At 37.5% G+C, this 20,021-nt stretch overlaps 2 protein-coding genes across 10 annotated transcripts in view; both read left to right on the top strand.

The window, feature by feature from the left end:
- The window catches only part of LOC131689408 (neurocalcin homolog), a 490,006-nt gene that overhangs the window by 180,224 nt on the left and 289,761 nt on the right, over positions 1-20,021 (top strand). The window lies entirely within an intron of this gene.
- The window catches only part of LOC131689409 (neuronal calcium sensor 2), a 303,694-nt gene that overhangs the window by 45,252 nt on the left and 238,421 nt on the right, over positions 1-20,021 (top strand). For 4 of the 7 annotated variants that reach the window (XM_058974473.1, XM_058974472.1, XM_058974475.1 and 1 more), the window contains exon 2: positions 18,982-19,506. The exons of 2 other annotated variants lie outside the window; for them this stretch is intronic. The gene's annotated coding sequence lies outside the window, so the exon portion shown is untranslated. Of the gene's footprint in view, positions 1-18,956; positions 19,507-20,021 lie in introns of all 7 variants that reach the window. One more of the 7 variants, XM_058974474.1, reaches the window with a different exon arrangement.

Genomic DNA, 20,021 nt, shown 5'->3' with positions numbered 1-20,021 from the left:
GGTCATACGAAACATTGATTGTATTCGGTGGCCCTGAACCGTTAGCAATATTAATTACGATTGGCAGATGGTCGCTGCCGTGGGGATCAGAGACTACCTTCCACATGCAATCTAACCGCAGCGATGTCGAGCAGAGGGACAGGTCTAAGGCGCTCGGACGCGCTGGAGGGGCAGGAATCCGTGTCATTTCACCCGTATTCAAAATGGTCATATTGAAGTTGTCGCAAAGCTCATGGAGTAGGGTAGATCGATTATCGTCATGAAGGCAACCCCATGCCGTGCCGTGGGAGTTGAAGTCACCTAAAACTGCCTCGGTGCGGGGAGGAGTTCCGCAATATCGCAAAGCCGTCGGTGGCTAACTGAGGCTCTAGGGGGGATGTAGGTGGAAGCAATGCAAAGGTCTTTGCCTTTAATTCTGGTTTGGCAAGCGACAACTTCAATGCCTGGTGTCGAGGGGAGGTAGATCCGATTGAAAGAATAGCACTTTTTGATCCCCAAAAGTACTCCTCCGTAAGAGTCTTCTCGATCCAAGCGAATAATATTAAAATCGTGAAAGTTTAGGGTTATTTCTGAAGTGAGCCATGTCTCGCATAGGGCAAATGCATCGCATTTCAAATTATTTAGTAAGATTTTAAACGAATCGATTTTCGGGATAATGCTTCTGCAATTCCACTGTAGAACAGTGATTAAATCCTTGACCTCGTTCGATGAATTAGCCATCGAAGGATACAATCGCTGAAAGGAGGGGCCATTTCGCAGTGAACTGCATCAAGAATGTTTTTACTGCGGGGAGAAAGCTTATCAAGATACTTTTAAGGGGGTCAGAAATGTTTAACGCTGTAAGAATACGGTCCACAATGTCAGAGAAATTTATTAAGCCAGCACTGTTTTCTTTCTCTGGCTGAGATATGGGAACACTTGGGGTTTTTGATGTTCCTGGAAGTGCTGGGAACTCCTTTTCTGAGCTCAGGTTACTGAGACCGGGAGCGACTTGCTTCGGTTTTGCACCAGTACTTCCTTGAGTAGTTATTTTAGGGGGACCATGAAGAGACACCTTCTGGCCTTTACGACGAAGCTTGGAAGAAGAAATGTTCTTCCTTTTTCTACTACTTCTAGGCACAGCAGAAGATGTTCCTTCCTGGGGTTCATCACAGTCGCCTTCGTCAGTAGACAAGTTGGTATAGATGTTCGTAGAGACAGGTGGCGTAGCTATCTTAAGCATTTCTGCAAAAGATCGCTTAGAGCGTCCCTGAAGGGAACGCTTAAGATTTTCCTCGCGCTGTTTGTACGCGGGACATGAAGGGAGATCATGTGGGTTTCCCCCACAGTAGAGACACTTTTCGACATCTCTACCACAGGAATCATCCGCATGATTCCCACCGCATTTCTCACAGCAGGCTTTATTGCTACAATGGGAGGCTGTGTCCCCCAATTGTTTGCAATTAGTACAGTTCATGACCCGCGGCACAAAGAGGCGAACAGGTAGACGAACCTTGTCAAAGAGGAGGTAATTGGGCAGGGCAGAGCCGGCAAAGGTCACCCGATAAGAGTCTGAGTTGACGTATATTTTCTTACCGTCAGCTGCGACTGATGCTGAATGCAAACGTTTGCATTCCAGTATCTTCACTGGCTTAAGCATGGGGTCTTTGAAACAGCCAGTCCCATATTTTAGCAGGTCCTCGCAATTCAGACTCGAATCGGAAACGACCCCACTGACTTCAACCCTGCTAGCTGGAATATACACCGTGTACTCCCTCGTAAAGGGCTCGTAGCCAGCAATATCGTTTGCCTGAGTTGAACTGTTAACCACCACCCGAAGTTTATCAGGGCGAATTTTCGATATTTCTGTCACGGCCGAATACCGATCCGTCAGAACTCGAGAAATCTGCAACAGATTCAAACACTTTTTTTCTTTGGTCCGAAAGAAGATCACAAATGGCCCGGTGGCCGAGCTCGGATATACCTTGAGCCGGGGAGCCGATTTTATTTCGACGTCCATCTCATCTTGAGATGAACCGCCGTCAGGGGAAGTCATTTTTGCACGGGCCTATTGCCCAGTGCACGTTATTAAGACAACCAAGAAGGGGAAACGAAAACTAATACTTAGCTTGTGTACGTAACGGTATCCAGACGGCTTACTAGAAGAACACTCTTTCACTTCACTGACCGGCTAACGGTATCAGAAACAGAAACACAAAAGAAGGGAAAAAATACTGAAACCTCAACTAGGCGTAGAGTGTGCAAATAACCTTGAACGCGGATTAACACTATTTGTCGCTATAGAGTGTACGGACCGATGACAAAAGACTTCTATCTCGACTGAGTGCTCGATAACGAATGCTGCGGTTGTCTTGATGGTCACGGTCGACAGTTTGGTTAGGCTTCTTCTTTTGCTACCAGTGGTCGTGTAGTTTTCTTCCTTGTTGTCTGTATTTTATTTGGTTGTGATGCTTGTTGAAGGGTGGATGGTTTTGTTGGTTGTAGGTGGTGTTTTAGGGGTTTCTACGCACGGTTTTTCATAATGTGCAGATTGTTGACAGAACTGGCACGTGGCAGTTTGTTGGTCATATGTGCACAGTGTGGTCTGTGCTTAGAGAGAGTCATATTCCAGTATTACAAAGGAGGCTATAGGTGTACTAGGAGACAAATCGTGTAGCTTATCGTTGACTGCATTTTCATATAGACGGGGATGTTGACCTTAACGTTATCATGTTCAATGAAGTGACATGCGTGGTTGCTGTGTATAAATTGATCTAGTGAGACACGAGCACTGAACTGCACCAGTACCACATTGCACAGTGGCACGACTTAAAACAAAAGGTGGACTAAATTCCAAACTTTGTCGTATCGGTTCAAATAGGACAGTTTTATGTAATTTTGGTACGCTGAATTCGTTTTTGATATTAAAACATTTCAAACATGTACATTTACTATGCATTAGAGTGTTTCAAAAATATATTTTTTCGAAATCGTTCTTAAAATTTGCGTATATTAATTTTCGTGTGCTAAATCGTTTTTGACATTAACGCTTGTAAAATAAATTTTCATTATAAGGTTTTCATTAGGGTGGCTCAAAAAGAATTATTTTGTTGTGAAGGTTCAAAAAAAATTTTAGGCAAATTTTTGTGTGCTGAATTCTTATTTTGATTATAAAAATAGAAATTAACTTTACTACTTATTAGAGTGGCTCATAAGTAAGTATTTTGTCTTTTAAAATGATTTTTTTCAATACAATGGTGACCCGATTTTTTCAGCACTCAATTTTATCAGCCCCCGATTTTATTTACCCCCGATTTTATCAGCTTTCTGACCCGATTTTCTCAGTTTCATATAAAAATCGATAGTTGGTAGTTTGATGGGCTCTAGCAGACGAATCAAGTTGAATTCGAGTAAATCTTTTCTTGGGCATATATTTCTTATCTTAGAGATCCGAAAAATGCAAAAATAAAAATATATTTTTTTTTTCAAATTTTGTGCCCCTTAAGGGGAACTTAAAGTAAATAATCAGAAAAGGTTGTAAGGATATATCTAAGAAACAAAGAAGACTATTTTAAGTGCTTCGGTTTCTTAAAAAGAGAAGAAAAATATATGACCTGATTTTATCAATGTCCCTGTTTTATCAGCTTAAAATTCGCCAAGGGGCTGATAAAAACGGGTCTTTACTGTGGTAATTTTGGAATTTATTTTCCATGTTAAAATGAATTGATTGACATCTCATTATGGGGCTTCAGAAATGACTATTTTGTTTTTACGGATCAAATAAATATTGGACTAATTTTGAAACGTTTAATTCATTAGTGGGTTACTTGACAGGAAAACTACATTTTCTTTCATTTTCAAAACCAACATTTTGAGCGCCTTAGTAAAATGTTTAATTACATTCACTAATCAACAAGATGGTTATCGATTTTTTTTCGCAGTTGTGTTTTACTTAGATTGCTTATTTCATATCTTAAATAAAAATAAATCTAAAACCCTTTTTTCGCATATATGGTTCATTTAAAAATGGTCTTATTTTATTTGGAAAATATTGCATACCCTTAAGCTATATCAGTGCTATGCAAATAGCAATAGTTAGCAAGAAATAGTTCCAGAAACACTTTATGATATATTTCAGATGTTTGAAAATATTTACTGATTTTTAAACATTCTCAATACCTTTATGATCTAAAAACCCATACTTCCCACTCGGCTCCTTACTCTTGATCACTAGTAAAACCCTTGTAGATCATGCTCTCAATGCTATTTGAAAGTTGTGCATGTATTCATGTCATTAGTCTAGCTATAAAGTGATTATTCAAATTCAACATCAGGAATAACCATGCGCCTCCATTCATAGTTTTTTTTTTAATTTTGTACTATCGTATCGACTTATTAGAAAGGGAATATTAAAAGCTTTTGAATGAGTATAGTGTGATCGCGGGCATTCACGGGCGTCGTTGTTGTTATCGCAGTAGAAGTTCGAATTCAATAAACTTTCAGTTATCTAAACACTAACTAAACCAACTAGTGACTTATTTTTGGCGATTTTACGATGTAATTTTATCACTCTGATAATTTTGGTGAAGTAATGTAATGCATAAAATCAACCGTTTTTTCGAAAAACGAAAATAATCGTATGTGGTTCCTATGGTCAAATTATGCGAAAAACACTTGAGTTATGCACTTCAATAAGCTGTCAAAAATTCATTTTACGTTCAAATCATCTAAAATCTCGCTAAAATATCTCTGATGGCTCAGCTACTACGAGAAGATACGAGAAAAATACTAGTCCGAATATCGCATAACCTTCATATATGGCCTTAAGTCCGGGCTCGTCCTACTGTGCTTTGCGAACATGATGAAGTTGAAAGAGTCGAACATCATATCTGCCAATACATATTTTCTCCTGTAACAAACGAACCATTTCTCGCATGGGCGAGCGAAATCAACATGTTTTGAAGTTAATGACCGCCGTGAAACAACGCCTCAAAGTAAACACGTCATACACAGGCAGAGACATCTCGACCAACAAAATGCATTTAATGCTCACTATAACAATAACTGCTGCTTTGAACGTAACCATTGTCGTTGGTGGCTGGAAACAGACTGTTCCGGATGTCCTTTTAGATATTCTAATGGCTTTTTTGTACTCGGTCCTCGCGATTGGAATCGATTGTGAAATTTATTAAAAATAATGTAATTATTATCTGAAAAATTAATGTTGTAATTATAATTAAAATTAAAATTGTATAATCATGGTCTTTTCCGAAATGAAAAGATGTAAAATCCGGCCAAAACAGCACAGTATAATCGTGTTGTTCCAAAAATATGGGCAAATATTCTTCCAGACACTCGTTCGCGTTTCTGATTACCAGTCTCGGTTTAAAAAAAAAATGTCATTTTTCAAGCCACTGGTACAGATAGCCTGCCAAACCAGATAATATTTAGCGATCTTAGACAATTTATTATGCTTGAAAATGGCTGTCACATTTCCCCTACCGGTGGTCGTATACAAATATTGGCCACTTTTAACGTTTCCGTTAGTTCGGCGTGCGAGTAGTTCGAATATTTGCGATTTGCATGATAGATTTTGGTACGTTGTTATTCTTACTTGCGCATTACTTTTGTAACTGAAGAACAAATGTCTAAATAAAAATAGAGGCATCATTCTGCACACACACATTGAAAATGAGTGGCAACTAAACGCAAGCGTAGTTAACGTTAACCAAATAACGATCCCTTTACTGATGGAAATGTTCGAATTTGGATACTCTCAATTCTCGGGTCAAGGGTGGGCGCAGCGTAGTTGGTAAATCGATTGCCTTGTACGCAGCGCTCCTGGGTTGGAGTCTCGACCCCGCATATATGGTTAGAAATTTTTCATAAGAGATTTTTCTAACCCGAAGAGGCTAATGACCTCTATAATCGAAATAAAAAAAATCTCGAGCTAATTCTCATGGGTTCAAACACCACATAACCCTTTAAAAAGATCATAAACACAAGCATCAAAACACAATAAAAAGGCCTCAATTACCTATACATACGCAAAAATATGGTTTTTATATGGGATTTACGTATCATGCTGGTAATGGTGGTTTTATGGTTAGAAACCCATTTCAAACACCTATGGGGAAGACCCATACTTTCGTTCGTTCGGGATTGTAACGAATATGCACAAATAGGAGATATTTTTTTTTGGATGAATACCTTATTTCAAAAAAATGAAATATAACGTTTTTTCGCAAATTTCAAAAAATGTTAGTTCCAGTTGTGCGTACTGCGCCAGGCATTCTGTTCTTGCTCTGGTGAATAGCATAGCGTAGGTAGTTTGTACGAAGGATGCAGTGTGGTGTTCCCACACGAAGCAATAGCGGCAATATGCTTGGGAATATGTTTTGATGGGCGGTTCCGGAATAAAGACAGTCAGTTTGTATGAAAGTGGATGTCATATTTTGAATAAATAGGAAATGGATGGTGACTTGGACTAGTTTGTGGCCATATGGGGCTGGTGCATTGCAATTTCGGTAAAAGGAATAATAATATCAATGGTGGCAAGAGGAACTGCACTTATTGCATAAGTGGCTTTCGTGAGCTTGTTTGTTTGACGCCGAATGAAACTGAAGAAGAATGTGTAAATGGAATTTATTCCGTAAAAGTTTGATCCGTTCAAGGGGTCGGTAAAAAAGTAATTAAAATTCGAAACGCTCCAGATCTGTGTTATTCTTCGCCTGTTGGTGTTGCAGGATAGAAGAACAAGATCAACGTTTCTGTTATTGAATTACAGATTAGAGTTCAGTGAATAGTGTTTGGAAACAGCAGGCAAGATTGAATCTCTTTTGCATATCAAAACAAAAATCTTATGAAGTGTCAGCGTCAACATTTCAAAACTATCCCTCTCTGTTACTCTGTGGGATAGATTTGTTACCCTCTCCTTACCACTATATTTCGCGGAACTAGTTTATCATTAATCCGATATGGATCTTTTGACATTCAGCGTAGATGGGAACTCCAACCTTGAAAGAACAATTTGTTTGAACTCCATATTCCTCAAATATCGACCCAATCCTGTCTTCTATACAACAATACCTTCACTTTATCATTTTGGCAGCAGAAGATTTGACTTTCACGACCTTTGCTTCGCTGTATTATCTCTGTTGCGTTATCGATCATGATTCAAGACATATTTATGAATCCCCTGATCCCCCCTCACTGAGTACACCATCATCACTCCATCTCCCCAGTGTCACCACCGGTCGGTACCGTTGAATCCCGTCAGCAGTCAGCACAAAGGATAAAAACCTTCACCCGATACGATGCGATGATGGGACAGGCACAGGCACTGGTACACTTTTCCATCAACTAGAACACAAAGAGCTCCATTTTAACAGCGCGCGAGGCAGCACCGGTCGGCCGGAGTTGTTTGTGTGGGAGAACGAAAAAAAATCGCAAATCCCCTCGGGCAGACCTTTAACAAACGGAGAGAAACCCACCACAGCACACGGGCTGAACTGCTGCTGACTGTACCGACCGCGATATGGTGCGCTACACCGGAAGGGGAGGTAGCACCAGAATGAAATGACTTTTCTCGACGTCGACTCGCTACCGTACCCCGCATGTCGTCTCTTGCACAACTGCTGTCACTAGGTACCTGGTCTTTTCTTCACCTGCATGAAAACAGTTGTGGCACATAGCGGCACCTGGGCGACATGGAAAATAAATTTCCTAGCACCCGTGCTGGCAGCAGGACTGGGCGTTGTGATATATGCAAATGGGGGGTGGTGAGGTTGCAGGTATGTGAGTATGTGTATGCGCTTAGTGAAATCCTTCAACCTGGAATGGAATTTTTTGGGCTGCCCGAAGCCCAGAAAAAGTATATCGTTTTTCCATAGGGGTTTGATGTTCCATACCAGTGAATAGACTGTCTTTTGATTTTTTGTGTTGACCCACGAACATGTGTGAGAATTGGGGGGGTAGAGAGTGAGCAACAGATAGAGAAATTACCCGTGTCCTGTTGGTTGGAACTAAAACGATTGGCAATTGGATTTGACAAAGTATTTCTTTGCGCCACCATCGTGATTGGATGCTCGACTGATCCGTTATGTAACAGAATTCGTCTCTATTCGAATTCTCATTCAGTACTATTACTAATAGCTATGTTAACCAGATAGATAGTAGTTGTATGATTTCAAATGGCTTTACTGCCAGTGATCGCATATTTGTCCCATTTTCTATGGTATTTCTTATATTTAGGGGATAGATTTGTAATCATGGGCAGTTTATAACTCGATGAAATTCAAAATTGTTTTCGTTTCGAAGTACGGTCTAGCTCAGTTATATTCTATACCGTTGTACTCGTTAAAATTCAGTATTTGTTTTGTATTTCTTCAATCATATTATTGAAGTTTTCCACGAATTATCCATGGAAATGTAGGAAATATTTTACTGTGTTGGTAAGAAAAGAGATGAAAACTGTTTCCCGAATATCGTATTTTTATAGTGTTTGTGGTGACCAAGATATTTCTATACCAATTTGCCGATCAGTTATCTTTCAGGGCATCTTTTTAACTATAATAGATAATTTGCTGTATTTTCGATTGTTTGTTTTCTTTCTTTAAGTTAGTTAGGTTAGGTCGTTTCAGTCTGTTTTTTTTAAAAAAGAACTCCTGAATATGGTCTTCTTCCGACGTTTCGGTCCTTAGTGGACTTTTCTCAAGGAATCGAAATTTCGGTGGTGATTACTTGAGAAAGGTCCAATAAGGACCGAAATTTCGGAAGAAGATAACATACAGGAGTTCTTCATTAAAACAGACTGAAACGCCGATTCCTAACCTAAAGAAATAAAACAAACAATCAAAATCTATTATCTATTATAGTTATAGTTAAAAAGAGGCCCTGAAAGATAACTGATCGGCGAATTGGTATAGAAATATCTTGGTTTTCATCTTAGTTTTCATCTCTTTTATTACCAACACAGTAAAATATTTTCTACGCCGCTTCCTAACCTAAAAAATACAATAGATAGTTTACTGTAAGACTTTTTGGCAGAATCCATCGGGGAAAAACAGGTCGAAATGGTGAGTTAAGCGAAAGAAATTATGTGAGAAAAATCCCCCCAGAGGCAGGATTCGAACCTGAAACCCTTAGGACTCCGGCGCAATGCACAAACTATCCCTGGGATATAATGACGTCCGAGAAAGAACACATGCCTCTGTAGCGAGATCACACACAACCGCAGCTGTCACCCAACAAATTTTATCTATCTAATTCCCCCGCAAGATACCAAGGCCAGGGTTTTTGCTATCGTCTGGTGTCTAATTTTAATTACCCATCGTACTTCGGGAGGTGGCAGAGCTAATGAAGACTGTCGATTTCCCTTTCCTAGTTAAGTCAGGTATCTTGCGGGGAAATTAATTAAATTAAATGTCTTGACTGGCAGCTGCGGTTGTGTGTGATCGCGCTTTAAAATATAAAATTTAAATTATTTAAATATTTAAATAGACAATCATGTGTTCTTTCTGGGACGTCGTCATATCCCAGAGATAGCTTAAGGGTTTGTGCATTGGGCCGGAGTCCCAAGAGTTGCAGGTTGGAATCCTACCTCTGGGAGGATTTTTTCTCATAATTGCTTTCGCTTAACTCATCATTGCGATCTGTTTTCCCCATTAGATACCACCAAAAAGTCATAAATAAGGTATTGGAACTTACGTCATAAACCAAATAAATGAATTATTTGTTTACTTCGTCGTATTTATTTGTTTTCTGGCTATTTCACTGATCAACAACAAAAACAACTTAAAAGTTTTTCAAAAACTATAAAGAAATTCAGAAAAATGGGTTTTTGGGAGGATCAGGTTTGGATCTATAAGCATTCTATGATTTGTTGTTTTATCAAGTCTTCCCATGAACCACTCCAATTTTGCACTGGGTGAAAAAATATTGGGAACGTGTACAGCGCTGAACTCTTTAAATCGCACGATTCTTGTTTGCACTCCCCTGATCGCAGCACCAACAAAATCATCGTGTCAGTCCGGTTTGAAAACCTCAGTTCGATCTGGTCATAACACTTGATAGCTCCTGGACTGCAAGAAGTTTTTTCACTGAAACAGCCTTTCTTCGACATTTTCTACTAAATCAATACTTCAAAAATAATTCAGTCTAGCGAAGAAACTTCTCCTGCCGAAAATTCAATTGCTTATTTGATGTTTTAGCCGAAGACATTTGAAAAATTTCATGCATCGTGCGTAATACCAATGAACCTCAATCTTATCCGCCGATACCAGTGTTGATCTCAGTGACTTTAGATCATTTCGCACTAAGCTATCAACGTTCCTTCCTGATGCGAACCCCTCTTTTCGGATGGATCGAAAAGAAGACTGCCAAGTTACGTCGGATGAATTAAAGAGCCACAAACGTCTTCTTCAATATCTTATGGAAAAATTATATAAATTTTTAATTTTTTTTTTTTTTTAATTTTAAATTTTTTTTTTATATATAATTATTTTTAACGTGCGTTCCGTAGAATGTAACACTAGTGCACATAACGGAAATAAATTTTGTGAAAGCATCAATTATCTGCGCCATGATTGGTCCGTACTATTCGACCGAGCTAGCTAGCGTTGTTAGCACGTGGTCCCTTGGTCGCTAAATGATCTACGACACACACGTATACGGCATGGTCCAGAAAAAAAATCTTCAGTTTGCATTTTGACGCCATAGCACCAGCCTGTATGATTGTAGTTCCCAGTCAAACGCTGATTACTCGGTGGTCTGCCTGAGCCGGCAATATGGGACATCTAAGAGATTGAATTGAATACGTAAAGTTATAAATAGGGGTGCCGCGTGTCCGTTTGAATCATTCGTCGCTCGCATGCTAAACGAGCTACATCGTGACTTTAACGTCTGGACGGTAGAACAATCGGTTAAACACCGTTAACCGTCTACGAATTTGAATCCGTTTGTTTATCGTGCGCTCTTTACTCTGCTGTGCAGCGCGATTTGAATCGAACGATTAGGGGAACTCGGGGTAAGTTCGACACCTTAAGCGTTATCATTTTTTTTAAATGCCACAAAACTACTAGAATTATATATTCTGTGCATGGATCGCTCTTGACAAGATGTAATTTTTTCAGTGTTTCAAAAAGCTGGTTTCATTAAAAATTGTTGGATGCCATAAAATGGGGAGAAATGCCATTTTAACCTCTAGCTCCAAAAACGAAAACACTATTTGTGTTTCTGAGCAAACTCCCAATCCAGCGTGATGTCCCGTAAGAAAGGGAGTTCTGATCAAGCTAATGAGAATGATTGGAATCCAAACTTGGTTTCCCAAGTAACAATTGATGTTTTATAGCACGCTACAAGTGCAATCTAAGTTTTATCAGTGGCTATAAAACTATCATATAACCACAATTGTTACTAGGATTGGCTTAGTAAGCAAATGCAATATGCACTATGTTAAGCCAAACCAAGTTTCGTTGCAAAACTAATTTTGACATAATTTAATCGCTTTATATTTTGGACCATCCTATTTATAAAATTCTATCGTTTGTTCAATAGAGTTATTCTGCCCTTCTACGCATAATTGTCCTATGTATATAGGGAATAGAGCATGGGACAAAAATGCTTATAACGGCAGTATTGCAGTCTTTCAAAGGATAATGATAACCGTGTCCGTTAAAAATGAAATTTTTGTAGGTCGCAAGAAGTGGTATTTTCGATTTTCTCTTACAGTTATGCAGATGTTATTAGCTTTCCCAATTACTTCGAAACCAAAGCTATCATTATACATATAGTAGTTTGCCTAGTGAAGTAAAAATTCCTTGAATCCTTGCCTTGTTTACCCATGTAACCTGCCTATATCTAACCTTCTGCTGAACACTGCTGATGCGTGATGCACCCTTTGAATAATTAAGGGTCACTTGGATACAATGAAATGAGTTTTTTATTGTTGACTAGATATATGCCATCCTTTGAGTTCTTGTGCTCCCTCGCGATTGTTTGGCGTATACCATGCACTGATTTACAGTACTGGCCAATATTATATACAGCTTTGTTCTTAGATACATTGCAAGTACTTGTATCGCATTCCTAACAGAAATATAACTAGTAATCGGTATGTTTCTCTGATTTTTGTTCAGTAAAATTTAACCCATTCATGCCCCCATTCCTACATGCACTAGAAAAAAGTTGGGCATGAAAGGGTTAAGGATCCCAATTCTAATTAATTTTGAAAAAATTGAAGAATACCATTCCTATAAGCAACAATATTTAACTTATTATATTTATATTGTTTTTCTTCGATACCATTCCAGTGTATCGGAATTAACAGAATCGGAACATTTTTCAACAACATTTTTGGATAATATATTGTACCAAAACATCCTTTTCCTTTCAGTTTCTATTATTATTATACTTTTGTCACAAAACCTACCTATAATTCTGACCAGTACTGTATGCCTTTGCTAACACTTTCGATGCAAGTTTCAGTCTCCGGTTGGGTCGGATGTGTTCCTTTCGTTGGATTTTCAAAGCGTGCTTGTTTCACGAAAGTGTTAGTTTTATTTTTGTTGTCCTTTATCTGTACAGAAACTTTTACCACATCCACTAGGGGGTTGTCATTTTATATACTTTGAGCATCGTTGTATCCTGAGTACTTCCTGTTTCATAATTGTCATTTTGGTCGATTTTTCCCCCGTCTTCAAATTGTACGCTAGACTTCAAAGTAAAAGTTTTCTCTGTTTATAATTATTACACATTTTTTCGTTTATTCGGTTTATTTGGTATAAAGGAAAATATAGAAATATGGAATATCGAAAACAGGTCGTTTTATCACATTTTGTGTAATAAAACGAGTGCAGCTTGTTAATCTTCTCAGTTCATTTGAACATGTGAGCTGCATGCCTAAAAATCGAAATGATGGATTTACAACTGACAAGTGATGCCTACAACTATGTAGAAGACTACCAGCTAACTGATTAATCCATCGTTAGAAGATGTTATTAAAAGTTGTAAGAAGTTATTTAACTGTTAGCAAAGTTTTGCATGGGGCCTGACAGCGCATGGTTGTGTATCAGTACTCAATTCCCACGAACTCTATTTTTTCCTGGATTAATATTTGGGATTAGTTGAATAGTATGTTCAGAAAGATTTGTGTACATAAGTCTTTTTTGTTAGAAACTTTTAGTTCCACCATAGGATAATTTCTATCCCGTTGAAAAGTAAGTGTTGGCGCCCTCTATGTGGTAACATGTGGAACTAAAACTTTCTAACCAAAACGACTCATGTTACAAGTTGGTGCTAGGTACTGATGAAGAGTATACCAAACACTAAAAGCCTTATGTTATATATTATGTCATCATGCAAAACATTTGCTCCAAACCAATTTTTGTTTTTTTCCATTTTGGGAATTTTTTACACGTGTAGAGCGATCTCTCGTGTATTTTACCTTTGTAGCTACAATGTGGAGTAATAAAAAAGCTCACATCGATGAAATCGATTAGGTTGCAGGATTATACCCTGCCATTGCACAGTGGGAAATATTGAACTCAAAACGTGTGCGATGACCGGTTTACCAGGAAAGGTGTTATTTCTGTAAAAAGGTCTGAAAAATTGATTGCTAGTACATATTTACAACGACCGCACGGTACGCTATCATGCCTGTTTCGCCCCAATTTCTCCTTTCGTTTGAGTTTATGTTCAACCCAGCAAACAATTTTGTAGTTATACCGAAATTTTAATCGAGTTATATATGTAAATATACAGTACAACTAAATCGTATATAATGCGCAAATATGCTGTATACGGTCAAAAGTGGAGGCAATATATCTACCTTGAGATAAAATTGGGTTTCAATATATGATGCAAACTGTATATAAATGCGACTGTGGTCCGTACGTAGACTGAATCCATGTGGCAAGAAACAAACACATTTTATACACTCTTACGACTCGAAAAAGTACTATATACGTTTTATTAGACTTTCGGCAAATATTAATATAAATTAAAAAATGAAAATAAGACACATCTATTGAATTTTTGCATCCTAAAACGTTTTTTTACTACTAAACATTTTTTTACTACGAATGGATTCACTCGGTCTACATGCCTGCAACATACCCTATACACCAATTGATAGGTGTGGTTAGCTCAGGCCAAACTCATTGACTCTTGGGAAAATGCTTTTATTATACCGATCTGATATATGACTTTGTGTAACGTGAGATAACTAACTCGCCTATCATAACGTACTCTTAATGATATCCGAAATGTGTTGTAATCAACTCATGTATTGTAACATCCTTGTAGTTATGAAAATGTACATATATGTTCATATGTACATATAACAATTCAATTAATGTCAGATTTGTATAAATTCTTCAAGGGCTCTATTATAGTAATTGCTTTGATCCTACAAAACATATATACAATTTGGCGTTAGAAATCCCATTGATATTTTTTAAATGAGCATTTTTCATCAATAGATACCCAATAAATTGTTTGTAAAATTTATCAAATCATAGAAATAACCAAAAAAATGTCTGAATCAATCAAATTAACTTTTCAAAATTTACATTAGGGTACACTTTAGTTTCAACATGTTTCGAGTTCTGTGAACACTATACTCTTTTTTTTGTTCTGTTAACACAAGTACCTGTGCCAGTCTTGAAATTAACTAAAGCTGTTTATAAACAATATATAGAAAAACTCATCATTTTAACGTTTACCTAAGTCTTATCCATATTTTAATGATTATATAAGTTCCTATTTATGATACGATGCAACCATGCTGGTATGGGAGTGAATTGAAGACAATATCAACATATAATTGAGACCCTTTTTTTACAAAGTTTCGTTTTATTTATTTACTTTTTAAAACCGAACAGAATTGATATTTTATTTTGGGGATTGAATTAAAGTCGGTATCACGCCATCATTTCATACGAAATTAGCTCCACCATCCTTTGTTCTACGATTCTTGGCGTGCAATACTTGGATACTCCTTTCGTTTGAATTTATGTTCATTCCAGCAAACAATTTTGTAGTTATACCAAAATTTCAAGCCAGCATTTCATTCGAAATTAGACCCACCACTCTTTGCTTTACGATTCTTGGCGTGCAATACTTGGATCAATTTGGCTATTGTCGACACAAATTTGTGTAGTCGTAATTGTTGCTTATTACTGCACTAAAACTAGCCTTTTTATACATAATATGACTTAGTTTGCACTCATATACGAGAATCGTAAACGAGTCGTCACAACGTACTAGTTAAGATAAATTTTGTATAATGCGTATACAAACCATTATACGATTCCGATAAAAATTGTATGCTTATACGATTTTTGTTGGTCATTCTTATACAACACCTGGTAACTGGATAGACTGAATATATTATTCGGAAGAAAGTTTAATTCGTTTGACTAAAATTAGCATTTCTTATGTTGAAAAGTCTTAAGAATAAGTTGAAGACATTTAGAATAATCTCACGAAACTCATTTTAGTTCAATTCTTTACACAACTAAAGTTTGAAGTTAATACTGACTTCATATTTCGGTAAAAGGCTATATGTGGATGATTAAAAGTAGTAATTCTAATATATAAAAGTCCAGGTTATCGTTTGAATACAGTTAGACTGACTGCCCGATGCGTGTGTACCCGTTTTTCCCTAATTCCTCACATAACTCAAGTATAAAGATAAACCTTGCTCTATATTTCAGAAAGGGGCATGCGGCTGATCAAAAGTAGCATTTTTTATACAAAACATTCTGGGAAATAGATTGAAGAAAGTTAGAATGACCACACGAAACGTGTACATCCGTTTTACCCCAGTGCTTCATATAGTACAAGTGTGGAGATAGACCTTACTCAACATTTCAGAAAGATATTAAAATTAAAGATAGTTAGAATTACCGGACAAAATATGTGTACCCGCTTTACCCCAAATTCCTCCCATAACTCAAGTGTGATGTTGAACTTGACTGTACTTCTCGGAAAGAGGCTGAATGCGGCTGATCAGAAGTAGTAGTTCCTATGCACAAATATGCACAAAATTCTGAGAAATCGATTGGAGATAGGTAGAATGATCGCACGAAACGTGTATACCCTTTTTACCCCAATTCTTCCCATTACTCAAGCGTGAAGGTAAACCTAGCTGTGCTTCTCTGAAAGAACCTTAATGCGGCTGATAAAAAGTAGCAATTCTTTTGTAAAAAAATTCCGCCTGAAACGTGTATGTTTTACCCCAATTCTTCACATAATGTATATGGGTCATTCCACACGAAGTGATCAAAAAAAGATGCAAACTTGAAATCGACCTTCACGGATTTGAACAAAATTTGGAGGAATTGTTCATCTAGGGCCAATATATAAAAACTCAAATTTTTGTGTCAAATGAACCACCCCTCGGGTCATGGGATCACCCCCCGTTTTCGAAAATTGCCAAAACCCTTGATTTTCTTTTGATTAAATCTCCGGTTCTATTTACTCCAGAATCAAACCATAAGATGGCTTTTGAAGAAAATTGTTCAAGGAGTCTATAAAAAATATTATTTTTTGCCGACAATGTTGCCAACTATGCAATTTTTTCAGTTAAATATTAAAAGTTAATTTTTCTCTCAATACGTATATTTTAATTTTGAAAATTTTAATGCCATCGCGTTCTTCAGACATTTTTACATAAAAAACACTTATCGTCCCAATATAATATGAGCGCATCCTGAGATATACCGTTTTGAAGGAAAAAACTCCGATTTTCTCATATTAAAATCTATTTTTTTGGCCAAAATTGAGAAAATCTTCAAACTGTCATAAAAATCGACCCTGATCTGCTAGAAGCAAACCAAATACGTAGTTTTTCATCATTTCTCGTCTACTACACGAAAAATTATGTTTGAACTCAGAATACTCAAGTTGGGTTTTTAGTGTTGTGCGCTTGCGATTTTATATGGGAAATTGAGGTTTTTTCTCTTCAAAACGGTATATCTCAGGATGCGCTCATATTATATTGGGATGATAAGTGTTTTTTATGTAAAAATGTCTGAGGAACGCGGTGGCATTAAAATTTTCAAAATTTAAATGTACGTATTGAGAGAAAAATTAACTTTTTATATTTAACTGAAAAAATTGCATAGTTGGCAACACTGTCGGCAAAAAATGATATTTTTTATAGACTCCTTGAATAATTTTCTTCAAAAGCCATCTTGTGGTTTGATTCTGGAGTAAATAGAACCGGAGATATGATCAAAACAAAATCAAGGGTTTTGGCAATTTGCCAAAACGGGAGGTGCTCACATGACCCGAGGGGTGATTCAATTGTCACAAAAATTTGGGTTTTTATATATTGGCCCTAGATGAACAATTCCTCTAAATTTTGTTCAAATCCGTGGAGGTCGATTACACGTGCCTTGATCACTTCGCATGGAATGACCCATATGTGAAATTATAAATTACTCGTCATTTCAGAAAGAGACTGAAATCCGCTCACCAAAGCAGTTTCTCTTATGTAAAACAGTTCAGGAAATCGATTGAACGTACTGAACGAAACGTATTTCCCCCAATGCTTTCCCTAATACAAGTGTGAAATTACACTTTCACCAAATTTTAGAAAGAGGCCGAAAGCGGCTGATAATAAGTAATTTTTATGTTAAATAGTCCAGGTAATCAATTGAAGGTAGCTAGAATGTCCGCTCGAAACACTACTTTAGATCAACGGCATTAGGCCTACTTCCGAGATGTTAGGAAAGTTAAACTGAATACCCAACATTTGGGGAGAATTTGGGTAAAACGGATTAAAACGTTTATGCAGACAACCATACTATCTTTTATAGTATATTTGGACTTTTTGCATAAAAGACACTAACTATAGCAGCCCATATTCAGTTTTCTTCCAAGTTATATAGTTAGTAATAAATCTTTTATAGTATATTTGGACTTTTTGCATAAAAGACACTAACTATAGCAGCCCATATTCAGTTTTCTTCAAAGTTATATAGTTAGTAATAAAAAATAAACACTGGCAGAAACGCGAATTAGGACAAAACAGGCATGATAGCGCGGTTTGCGGTCATTTTAAATACATGCAATCGATTCCCTAGACATTTTTACATGAGTGTACATTTTCGATAACCTCACTTTGCGTTCTATCACGATATTGAATAAAGTCGCGCTTTGGATATTTTTTCCCACTGTGCATATATGAGTTTTTTTTTATTTTGGCCTTTCGTCTGTTCATCATACGGTCTTTTCCCTTGGTTGTGTACTGCCTGAATACAACAAATTTTGTCGAATTATTGTAGAAAACAAATAGAGTCCTTACCAGGATATTGCTACCCAAAAACATTCGATTTTTGCTTGCATTTCAAGGAATAGCAATCATTTCAACCCAAATACCGCTATCCATACTATAATCCTGAAATTATGTAGAAAAAACCAAAATCTGACTGATACAGACTTTGTTCCCATCATACTAAATTCTGAGTAAAAACAACACAAACAAAACCTGCAACGTCTTGATACGTGATTCGGGATTCGCTTTTTTACCTCTCTGCGGAACGGTACGATATATGCTGGACGGTTAATCCCTGCTTTATTGGCCCAATCCCCCACTAAACATGCCGTTGACCGAATGGATTTTCTGCTGCAGATTGGAACGGTGATTTCTTCCTATTGTTGTCATTGGCAACACAACCACCATACTGAAGGTGCAGCTTTTATATAGGGTTCTGGGGACACATGCCATAAATATAAAATGATAAACAATTACACAAACAACCGAAGAAAATAGGAAACTAGTTTCAGATCACAGCTCGTTGCTCTGCTACCGCAATCTTTCTTAGAGCTGGCATCGCAGATGCTGGAGCTTCAATGTGCTGTCCTCTTATTTGACACCTAACACTTGTAGTGCGAGATGGATAGATACAAAAGGGGGGGGGGGTGGTTGGATAGAAGGCAAAAGAGTATGACTGCAATTTTATCGACAGTTTGTTCCATTTATTTGTACTATAGTGCTATACAGTCATTCGGACAGCAGCAAATTTCGATGACCGGAAGTGGAAAGGTGGAAAATTAATCAATCAAGTGATTGGACGGCAACAGTACCTGAAGGCTAGCCAACAGGGGGATCCTCCCGACAATAGAACGTGTCTGTATGTGAGCGTGCTCACTCTGATGTAGTCCAGCAAAGTGTTCATAGAGAAAAAAGGTTAAAACGATAAATATAAGAAAGCAAAATAGTGATCGAAGAAATAGTGCTCAAGCCGTCCCTGGATCAAAGGGAAACGCCCTGGTACATCGTAGACTGCATCGTACTGCAAACAGTTTGCGTCTCCTGCTGCTGCTAGTCGTAGTTGGTGAAGCTAAGTCGTGCGGAAGGAAAATCGACAGTAGCGTGCCGTAGTTTGGTGCATTAGTTGTCTGTGGCACACGGAAAATCGTAGCTTTCAACCAGCGAAGAGGGAAGGCAAGTAGCAGCTGGCAGCAACTTTTGCAGTTTCGTTCCGCAACCCGAGCGACAGACGCTTCTAATTTACGGTAAATATAACTTTGATTGTGCTTTTGATGTTCTGTTTTTCGGGGACTAAGTATTGGCTGGTCGCTTCCGGTCGGTGGATATGGAGAGCCGTCAAACAAGTTTTCCTGTTGGTTTTTATAGTACAGGCTTTTAAAGTTATTAGTGTGTAAGTTGTGTGTAAGTTGTGTATTCTGTTCTAATTTATGTTCGAGGATCTTAAGAGCGAAAGGCTCTCAAAGTATTGACATATGGGCAGCATCGAAACACATTGTTAACAATCTTTGAGCAGTTAATGCGTGTTAAAAGTTTCAGTACAGGTAACTATAACGTTTGAAATATATGTTTGTGTGACCGCCATTGTCATTTTAACACCAATTGTTGATCTCTAAAACGTCAGCCTTTCATAAGCGGAAGTACGACAAAAATTTGCTTGATTTGCTTAAAAAGAATAATTTATTTTTCTTTTAGACATTAAATAAATATTCCAAGTGATCGAATCAACAAATTTAACTCCTGTAATCTGATTTTGCTCAAT

Source organism: Topomyia yanbarensis, chromosome 3, assembly GCF_030247195.1.
Source record: "Topomyia yanbarensis strain Yona2022 chromosome 3, ASM3024719v1, whole genome shotgun sequence".
Classification (NCBI taxonomy): domain Eukaryota; kingdom Metazoa; phylum Arthropoda; class Insecta; order Diptera; family Culicidae; genus Topomyia; species Topomyia yanbarensis.
This window is presented reverse-complemented; position numbering and strand designations above follow the sequence as displayed.